Below are 11,737 nucleotides of genomic sequence, written 5' to 3' on the forward strand. Positions count from 1 at the left end.
GAGGATAATTACTATTCTCCAGAAGGAAGGATGGATCTGACCGAGAGTCATGTCGTACCTCTTGCAGAAGGTGACAATGATAGGGTCTAAGGGATCCAACGTGAAAGGGTAAGTATAAACACTTAGGAAACCCTCCACATGGGTAGTGATCGACTCCTCAGGCGAAGGTACCACAACATATTTATTGACTCAGTAGCACTCCTCTTTAACTTTGTCAAGGAGATCATCGGTTTATCATGCATATGTACCTCGAGACCGGTTCACAACAACCAGGTACTGATGAGGCCTTTTCAATCCTAAATCGGTGATAATAGGGCACCCTCCCGGAACAAAATCCTCAAGGGGAGGTTCCGCCATAGCTCCATCACTGGCGGGTTGTGAAGAAGAGGCGATCTCTTTTTGCGGTACGATTTTAGAAGTTTTTTCCATTGTAAAGTAGAAGAGAAGGGAATTAGGGTGATGTGCGATATGCTTGAGATTCAAGGAATTTGGGAGCGAGAGTTGCAGAACAAAGAGATTTTTTGAAGAGAAGCAACAATGAAGGAAATTCTGAGCATAAAATTTAAGTGGAAGAAGGTGGCAATACTTATAACTTGCTGGTGGCGGTTCAGATCCGATGGTGGTCGACCAGCAACTGACAGGCATTTAATGGATCGGTAACCGAACTGACGGGACATTATAGTACCCACTTGTCACTGACATCATAATTGGGCTCGTCGCTTACGTCATGACACATTGAGACGGGATTGGAAGAATTCATGCCGTTTTTCGTCGTCTTCTTTCCAAGAAATGAGGGGACTATTTGTATACGGTCAAATTCGGGCTTGCCCCTTTTGTGTGTCTGATCGAGACTGGAGTGCGATAAGCCAAGGTTCAGCCTCGTATTATATCGAACTATGATGCAAAGTTAGATTGCCGAACTCGTGGCCCTGAGACTGATTAAGATCGAGATCAAGCAAGATCGAGATAGATCAAGATCGAAACCGAATATAGAGATTAAGGTAAGCTTACCGAGTCGAATAACAAAAAAAATAAAATATCCGCAATCGGGCAAGGATCCTGGCGTGAATCCCGGTACGTATCAAGAAGAGGCTGATTAATTAGCCAATCATGGAATTTCTTACCTCATATAGAATTGTACTTCTAAGTGGGATTATATTGGGTTATTGTTGTTTGTTGTTGTATATAGAATTGTACTTAGAGTAGGACTACCCTACTATATAAAGGGGAGCCTGATCATCTGTAAAGAGATATATTCACGCAATACAAAACAATATACTTTCATTCTCTAGTTATCATTCTCTTGTTATTCTATTCTTAAGCCAGTTGACACATATTTGGTTCAAGGGTGACCGAACTCGAGGGCCAAGGTTGTTCAATTTGTGTGATTTGCATTTATTCTTTAATTATCTATTTCAATACTAATTTATTCCTCTCAATTTGTACCAAATTATATCACGTATCCTTAAAACCGCGTATAAATTCAATTGTTATCCAATTTTAGGACAAAATAAAGAATTTGTTTCTTCTTCCACAATAATAGCAGCGCAAAGGTTATGAATGGAGGAAGATGAGAAACTAGGGTTTCCCTCTTAAGAATCTTAAATATTCTATTGATTGAAAAATAAATAGATTTTTTTAAAAAAGTCTAGATTTTAAAAAAAAAAATCCGGAGATGGGTGCTCTAGTGGAATGAGTGACAGTGCTGAAACATGAAAGAGGAGAGAGCAAAGAGTTTCTCTCTTTCTTCATATGTCTTTGATAATAAATTATTAATTTTTTTTAAAGAAAAGTGTGGGCTATCAGTATTAAAGAAAGGAATTTTTATCTCTTATAGCAAAGGTTGATACCTTATTTATTTTAAATAAATATCCTTTTAAAAAATTATATTTTTCAGATACCTTTTGATTTTTATAGCCAAATATCTATTTATGGTTACCTCCTACTCTTAAGCCATTAAATACTCTTTGTATTATTTTTCTTTCTCATTCTTTCAGATTTTTCTCCACCCTCTCTCTATCAACGCCAGTATCTCTCTCTCAACTGCCATGGAAATCCATATCAAAACTTCAATCATAGACACTGTACTCTTCCTTCTCCATCCAAAAACCATATCAAAACACTAATTTTTTTGAATAATTTATCTAAATTAAAGACGATGCCGAGAATAGGAATGAGAACTCTTAATTGGTTTTCTCTTGAACATTCAACAACTGATAGTACTTCTCCGTCTACTTCTCAATTCTCTTCCCCTTCGCGTTTCGGATTTTTACCTTCTCGGCCGAGTTTTTCAGAAGCGCTGATAGATCGAACTCTAGAAATGGTGAGGAGACCCGTTTTAGCCTCTTTGTTGCAGGTTGCTTGAATAGATCCATTAGGGTTTTAGGGTTTTTCATTGTAATTCAATATATCTTGTTGTATTCCATGTATTTCATTGTATTCACTGCCTTTTTTCCCCATTGTATTTCAATGTATCCCGCTATATTATATGTATTTCATTATATTCACTGTCTCTCTATATGCCATGAATGTATTCATATGTTTTTTTAATTAATATAATTTATGTATTCAGATGTATTATATAATTTTTCTGAAGATTGCTATATTTTTGGGGTATTTTTCTGTTGAGAATCTTTTTTTATAACTGAAAATACAAAATTTGTGTGTTATAATTGAGTTTGTTGAGTTATATTAGGAGTCTATTATGTTAATTGATTCACTTTCCATTTACAGTAGAATCCCCTATTTCACACCGTGAATACAGTTGAATACAGTTGAATACAATAATCCGTCAAGCTGTAATCTCATATTTCACTCCATGAATACAGTCGAATACACTCGAATACAACAAGTGATTAGCTGGACTTCCCTAATTCATGCCTATTTTTGCTACTATATTCATGAATACAATAGCTTAAATACATCAAATACATTTTAATTTTTTTGAAGACAAATCCATCATTGAAGGGCTAGAGGCCGGATCGCTCACTCAACAATTTCTGCTTCTCCCAATGGGAGCCTTTACTAGTAAGGGCGCGTGGAACCGGGGAGGCGGATGAGACTCTATTTAAAGGCTTCAGGTAACCACACAAAAGGTATCTATAATCCGTAATATAGCGAATGGTATCTATAAATGGCTAATTACTACCAAAAGATAGTGCTTTATGAAAATTTCTCTTAAAGAAATATGGTCTGCAATTTAAAACATGATTCTTGCATATGGGTTAATTTTTAGATATTGGCAAAATTCAGATAATGGGCTAAAGGCCCACTTAAATTGATCTGCATGTGTTGGAAGATTTAAGAATATGGGCTTAAGACCCACTTTTAATGCTGAAACTAGTAGCTGGGGCTTCTTCTCTTTTTTTTTTTAATTCTCTGCAGAATTTAAAAAAGGGAAATTACCAGCTATGTCCATTTATAAGTAGCTCATTACAAAAATTGGCCAATTGATAAAATATTACTAATATTAGCCAAATTAGTCAATTAGCTATTTATAGCAAAAAAAATATCAAATTTTTGCTTTGTTTTGAGTGAGTGTTATTAGAATAGATTGGACACAACTTAAGGAGCTTGAATCTCAGTTTTGGGATGATTTGGTGAAGTTTTGAGGTGATTTGAATTGAAAATTCGAAGTAAAAGCTGAACATGTAAAAAAAATGATATGTGTATCACACTGTGTATCACACTGTGTATCATTTATGTATCATATTTGTATCAATTGTGTATCACATGTATATCCATGTATACCTGTGTGTGAGATACATGCGTGATACATGTTTGATACATGTGTAGCAGAAGACTTTTTTTAACTCGATTTAATTACGAATTTTAATACAAAACCAATCCAAATCACCTCCAATCTTCCTCAAATTTTGTATATTGACTTATCTATATATTTTTAATGAGTTTCAACTATACCCATTGAAAAAGTTCTTTTTTTGTTTAGATTTTTGGAATATTGTATAGATTTTTGTATTTCATCACCTTATTTGCTATCCCATCCATGAAATTTCTTTCCGTCTTGTATGTAATGTTGCTAATCACGCTTAAAAATATGGAATGTGATCTTTGCATGTGATTCTTTGATAGAAAGAACCCTATTATTTGGTTTTTCATTTTTTGTTGGCTAGTTTTGGTAAGTCTATGACTAATGGCTAGAGGTTGATAAGTTGAGATTTATTTGGGACATTTGTGTAAGTTTCCCTTTACAAAAATGGCTGAAGGCCTATTTTTAAATGTCTTATTTCATTTTATTTTGGGCTAATGCCTAAATAAAATTCAAATTAAATTCAAATTTTTTAAAGTAAAATTTAAGATTATAAAATTAGTCATATGGACCTAATTTTTCGTATATAAATTTACTATTTATATTCTTTAATGAAAAATATAATTATTTTATATCCCAACTGCTTTAAATGTTAATTTAATTAGCATTAAATTTATTTGTTAATTTATTTAACATGCTTGAAATATTAGTTGTTTTAACATTACTCATGTTAATTAGTTTAACACATGCTTTATGTTAATTTGTTGAACATGAAATTAATATTAATTATTTTAATATTAATATTACTTGTTAATTTGTTGTATTAATTAGTTTAACATTAAAAAATTTATGTGAATTTGTATAGCATGTAATAAATGTTAATTAGTTTGACATTAACTTCTTTTCCATACTTATATAAGTTTATTTGTTAACTTATGATCGATATGAGATTATAAAATCATGATAAATAATTATATTTTTTAATCATGATTAAGACGCTTGACTAGATAACTGAATATGTTAATTTTCATAATATTTTAATTTTTAGACGATAAATGGGAACATAGTGAACTCTCGACTCCATGATTAATATATATATATATATATATATATATATATATTTATTTATTAACTTAATTAATTGATGCTTAATGTCATAATATGTATGTATGTTGAACATAGTGCCTGACGTTATTTTTGTTTATATGATCCTCTAATATTTTTATGTTGTTAAAGAATGGCTACTACTTCGAAAAATATTGTTGCTGAACTCAAAAAAGGGTTAAAACTTAATGGCGATAACTATGAGACCTTGAACTTGAAAGTCCAGTATGTCCTAGAAGAGCAAGAGGCTATAGAGGCCATTAACAATGTCATGAATGAGCCTGAGGAAGGCAACACTGCTCAACATAGGCGTCGGCGTGAAGCCTATGACAGTTGGAAGAAAAAGAACTCCACTGCTTGCATTACGTTGTTGAGCACCTTGGATTAGGGGTGTACATGGACCAGGTTGGTTCGGTTTTTATCAAAACCAAACCAAATCAATTATATCGGTTTGGATTGGTTCAATTTTGTCGGATTTTTTGGGTTTTTTGTTACATGAATATTATTTCAATCTTACTTTATTAAAATTATAGATAAAGCTTTGATAAGTAAATATATGTTTAGTAAATATGAAAAAGATTGACAAACATATGATCTATTAAAATATTCTAATGGGAGAATTTTTTTAGTAACACATGATAGTTATTTTCTTAGTCGTCTAACAATAATTTTTCGTTAATTTACGCTTTCAAGGTTAATACATGAGAGGATCCCAAATATTTCTACATTTTCTAAAGAAAATTCACTATAAAGTCTTAAAAATATAAATAAAATTTATATATTTATATGTCGGTTTGGTTCGGTTTTTTTTTACTCAATACCAAACGAAGTCAAACCAAACCTAGTCGGGTTTTTTAATCGGTTTGGTTTGGCCTTTTGGTTTGGTGCGGTTTTCCGGGTCGGTTTGAACACCTCTACCTTGGATGATGACATTACAAGGGAGTTTAAGGATCGCCAAAGAGCTATGGATCTTTGAAATGCTTTAAGGAGTAGGTTTGGTACTTGAACACCCAAAACAGTCAATGAAAAGACATATGAGGCAAATGACAAATATGACTAGGGAGTTGAAAGATGCTGGTCAAGAGTTGATTGATGAACAACAAATTCAAGTTGTCATACGCTCTTTGCCTAGTTCTTGATATCATATAAAAATGCATTTAACCGATAATGAGCGAATCACAACTTTGGAAGATATCCGGAGGCATCTTGACTTTGGTCAACATTTTGAGCAAACGGACCTGGATCTGGGTTCCGACGATCCCTGGAGGTCTGTAGTAAAATATGGGACTTGGGCGTATGTCCGGAAACGAATTCCGAGGTCCCAAACCTTAGATATCAGTTTTTGAAAGAAATTGTTTTGTTGAATTATTTATGAAATAAAGAAAAGAATTAATGTTTGAAACTATTGGTATCAGGTTCGTATTTTGGTCCCGGAGCCCGATACAAACTTGTTAAAGTATTTAAATGATAATTGTGAAATTTGGTGAAAAATGGAGTTTATTTGACGTGATTTGGACCTTCGGTTGAAGAGTTATGAACTTTAAGTGTTATTGATGAAAATGATGAGCTTTGAGATTTAATTCATAGTTTCACATGTTATTTTCATGATTTGATTGCACGATCAAGTCCGTATGATGTTTTTGGGTTAGTGTGCATGTTTGGTTTGGAGCCCCAAGGGCTCGGGTGAGTTTTGGATAGGCCACAGAGTGTTTTGAACTTAGGAAGTTTCGGATTTTCAACTGCTATATGTTGCAGGTCTACAGGCTTCGCAATTGCGAGCTCGCATTTGCGAGAGACCCATCACAATTGTGATGATGGGCTGGGGTAGGAACCCTTGTATTTGCGAGGCTTATGTCGCAAATGCGACTTCAACAGGGACCGCAAATGTGAACAATTGTTTGCAATTGCGAAGACAGCAGGATTTCGCCTACCTTCGTATTTGTGAAGCCTGGGCCGCATTTGCGAGTTTGCATTTTCGAACCTGACTTCGCAAATGCGATATCTGCACCTGTGCAAATTACATCTTAGCCGAAAATCTCTCATTTTTCAAACCCTTTCAAAACCAAAACACTCTTGGGCGATTTTTCAAAGAGAAGTACTCTCCCAAATCGATTGTAAGTCATTTCTAACTTGTTTTTATTAATCTTTAACATATTTCCCATGATTTCAACTCAAAATCAAAGGTTTTCATCTGGGAAAATGAGTGTTTTGGGTAGAACCTAGGTTTTTCAAATTTTGGGGATTTGGACCTCGATTTGAGGTCCGATTTCAAAACAAATTATATATTTGATTTCGTGGGGGAATGGGTAATTGGGTTTTGGTTCGAACCTCGGGTTTTGACCATGTGGTCCCGGGGGAAATTTTTGACTTTTCGGAAAAAACTTTAGAAAACCTATTTTCATGCATTGGAATTGATTCATTTAGCATTTATTGATATAGTTAAGTAACTTGTGGCTAGATACGAGCGAATTGGTAGTGGAATCAAGAGGTAAATCGATAGTTAAGACTTGAATTGTATTCATGGCATCGAGGTAAGTGTTTGGTCTAGCCTTAGCTTGAGGGATTACGAGTTGTGTCCTATTTGCTATGTGTTATTTGTTGACTACGACGTATAGGCATGGTGACGAGTATCTATATGTTGGTGTCAAGCATGCCCGTGAGTCTTATATTATGACTATTGTAACTCCTTTGTATTGTTCACGCCTTATGTGATGATTTTTATTGTTGAGCAAAGCTTGTGGAAGTAATAGTGGTATTTGAATATTGAAGAGTGTTGGCTCAGGTTGTATAATGAATTGTGGAAGTATAATTGACAATTGAACCTTATAGAGCATTGGCTCAAGTTGTGAAGTAAATGTGAAAAGAGAAGATGTTTATTATATTGTCTCCCTTGCTGGGATGTTGTTGCTTTTAATGCTAGATTATTGTTTGGTTAGACCAGTCGGGTCACCAACTTTGACTTGGGATCAGTTTTCTCAGCTATTTTTAAAGAAGTTTCTTCCTGTCACTCAGAGAGAGTGAGGAGGTTCATTGAGGGACTCATTCATCCCGCTCAGTCAGGTAGAGGTAGAGGTAGAGGTGCTAGAGGTGGAGGTAGAGGTATTAGAGGTGGAGGTCAGGCCGCTAGAGGTGGAGGCCAGTTAGCAGCAGGCCATCCCAAAGATGTAGTTCAGAGTAGTGGGGACCAGCCCCGATGTTATGGTCTTCCATACAGGCCTGAGGCTGAGGCTTCCGATGCTGTTATCATAGGTACTGTTCTAGTTTGTAGTAGAGATGCTTCAGTTCTATTTGATCTAGGATCTACGTACTCTTATGTGTCATCTTATTTTGTACCATATCTGGTTATGCCTAGTTATTCTTTGAGTGCTCCTGTATATGTGTCTATACTGGTAGGTGATTCTATTGTGGTAGATCGTGTCCATCGTTCATGTATAGTTGTGATTGGGGGTCTTGAGACTCGTGTAGATTTGTTACTTTTGGACATGGTTGATTTTGATGTCATATTGGGGATGGACTAGTTATTACCTTGCCACGCTATATTGGACTGGCATGCCAAGACTGTGACCTTAACCTTGTCGGGTTTACCTTATTTAGAGTGGAGAGGGACTCTTGGTCATTCTACCCGTAGTGTTATCTCATATATGAAGGCTCGACGTATGGTCGAGAAGGGGTGTTTGGACTATTTGGCATATGTTCGCGATCCTAGTGCGGAGGTTCCTTCTATTGATTCTGTGCCTATTGTTCGTGAGTTTCTTGAGGTATTTCTTTCAGATCTGCCGGGTATGCCACCCGACAGGGATATTGACTTCTGCATTGACTTGGCTCAGGGCACTCAGCCCATTTCTATTCCGCCGTATCGTATGGCCCCGCCTGAGTTGAAAGAATTGAAGGGGCAGTTGCAAGACTTGCTTGAAAAAGGTTTCATTAGACCTAGTGTTTCGCCTTGGGGTGCGCCAGTGTTGTTTGTTAAGAAGAAGGACAAATAGATGAGAATGTGTATAAATTACCGACAGTTGAACAAGGTTACAATCAAGAATAAGTATCCATTGCCGAGGATTGATGATTTGTTTGATCAGCTTCAGGGTGCCAAGGTACTTTTGAAGATTGACTTGAGATCTGGCTACCATCAGTTGAGGATTAGGGCATCCGATGTCCCTAAGACAACTTTCCGCACTCGGTACGGGCATTATGAGTTCTTGGTGATGTCATTCGGGTTGACAAATGCCCCCGCAACTTTTATGGATTTGATGAACCAAGTGTTCAGGCCTTACTTGGATTCGTTCGTGATAATCTTCATTGATGATATTTGATCTATTCCCGCAGCCGGGAGGAGCATGAGCAGCATCTGAGAGTGGTCCTCTAGACTTTGAGAGATAGTTAGTTGTATGCGAAGTTTTCGAAGTGTGAGTTCTGGTTGAGTTCAGTTGCATTCTTGGGTCATATTTTATCAGCAGAGGGTATTTAGGTAGATCCAAAGAAGATTGAGGAAGTCAAGAACTGGCCTAGACCAACATTAGCTACAGAGATCCAGAGTTTCTTAAGATTGGCAGGCTATTATCGTCGGTTTGTAGATGGGTTTTCATCTATTGCAGCCCCGATGACCAGGTTAACCCAGAAGGGTGCCCAGTTCAGGTGGTTGGACGAGTGTGAGGCAAACTTTCAGAAGCTCAAGACATCTTTGACTACGGCGCTGGTGTTGGTTTTGCCCATAGGTTCAGGGCCTTATACCGTTTATTGTGATGTATCTCGTATTGGGCTTGGTGCGGTGTTGATGCAGGATGACAAGGTCATTGATTATGCTTCGCGTCAGTTGAAGATTCACGAGAAGAACTATCTGGTTTGGAGGCATTATCTGTATGGTGTGGCATGTGAGGTGTTCACGGACCACAAGAGTCTACAGTACTTGTTCAAGCAGAATGAGCTAAATTTCAGGCAGAGAATGTGATTGGAGCTGTTAAAAGACTATGATATCACCATCTTATATCATTCGGGAAAGGCCAATGTGGTGGCCGATGCTTTGAGTAGGAAGTCAGCAAGTATGGGAAGTCTTCCTAATATTCCGGTCGGTGAGAGACCTATGCCTTTGATGTTCAGGCGTTGGCCAATCAGTTCGTGAGGTTGGATGTTTCTAAGCCCAGCCGCGTGTTAGCTTGCACAAGCGCCCATTCTTCATTATTGGAGTGTATCCGAGATCGGTAGTATGATGATCCTCATTTGTGTGTCCTTAGAGACACAGTGCAGCACTGAGGCGCCAAACAGGTTACATTAGGAGACGATGGAGTTTTGAGGCTACAGGGTCGAGTTTGTGTGCCTAATGTGGATGGACTTCGGGAGTTGATTTTAGAGGAGGCCCATAGTTCCCAGTACTCTATTCATCCGGGCGCCACTAAGATGTATCAGGATTTGCGACAGTATTATTGGTGGAGGAGAATGAAGAAGGACATTGTTGCATATGTGGCTCGGTGTTTGAATTGTCAGCAAGTTAAGTATGAGCATCAGAGGCCTGGTGGTTTGTTCTAGAAGATTGAGATTACTGAGTGGAAGTGGAAGCGTATCACTATGGACTTCGTTGTTGGACTCCCACAGACTCAGAGGAAGTTCGATGCAGTGTGGGTTATTGTTGATAGGCTGGCCAAGTCAGCACACTTCATTCTGGTAGTAGTCTCCTATTCTTCTGAGAGGTTAACTGAGATCTATATCCGGGTGATTGTTCGCCTTCATGGTGTGCCCGTGTATATCATTTCGGACCGAGGTACGCAGTTTACCTCATATTTCTGGAGAGCAGTTCAGCGAGAGTTGGGCACCCGGGTTGAGTTGAGCACATCATTTCATCCTCAGACAGACGGGCAGTCCGAGCACACTTTTCAGATTTTCGAGGATATGCTCCGAGCTTGTGTCATTGACTTTGGAGGCTCGTAGGATCAGTTCTTGCCTCTAGTAGAGTTTGCCTACAATAACAACTACCAATCGAGTATCCAGATGGCTCCTTATGAGGCTTTATATGGTAGGCGATGTTGGTTACCGGTTGGATGGTTTGAGCCGGGAGAGGCTTAGTTGTTGGGTACGGATCTAGTACAGGATGCCTTGGACAAGGTCAGGATCATTTAGGATAGGCTTCGTACAGCCCAATCCAGGAAAAAGAGTTATGCCGACCGTAAGGTTTGTGATTTGGCATTCATGGTCGGTGAGCAGGTGTTGCTTCAGGTGTCACATATGAAGGGCGTGATGAGATTTGGGAAGAAGGGCAAGCTTAGCCCTAGGTTCATTGGCCCATTTGAGATTCTTGGTCGAGTGGGAGAGGTGGCTTACAAACTTGCATTGCGGCCGAGCTTATCAGCCGTGCATCCAGTGTTTCATGTGTCCATGCTTCGGAAGTATCATGACGGTTCATCCCACGTGTTAGATTTCAGCACTGTCCAGTTGGACAAGGACTTGTCCTATGAGGAGGAGCCGGTAGCTATTCTACACCGGCAGGGTCGTCAGTTGATATCGAAGAGTTTACCTTCTGTTCGTGTTCAGTGGAGAGGTCATCTTGCTAAGGCATCAACCTGGGAGTCCGAGTCCAATATGCGGAGCCGTTATCCCCATCGTTTCCTCGACTCAGGTACTTCCTTCTTATGTCCATTCGAGGACGAACAATTATTTTAGAGGTGGAGGATGTGATGACCTTTTACTTGTGTTAGAAACAAATTCAGTATTCCAAGGCCTTAAAACCTCCTTTTACCTCACCTCGATTTGCGTGCATGGTCCAGACCTATATCCGGAAAGCCTTTTATGTGAAAATATGAGAAATAGAAATTTCTAGAGTTAAAATCTAATTATGGTTGACTTTGATCAACATTTTGAGAAAACGGACTCGGATCT

Source organism: Nicotiana sylvestris, chromosome 4 (genome assembly GCF_000393655.2).
Source record: "Nicotiana sylvestris chromosome 4, ASM39365v2, whole genome shotgun sequence".
In the NCBI taxonomy this organism is placed as follows: domain Eukaryota; kingdom Viridiplantae; phylum Streptophyta; class Magnoliopsida; order Solanales; family Solanaceae; genus Nicotiana; species Nicotiana sylvestris.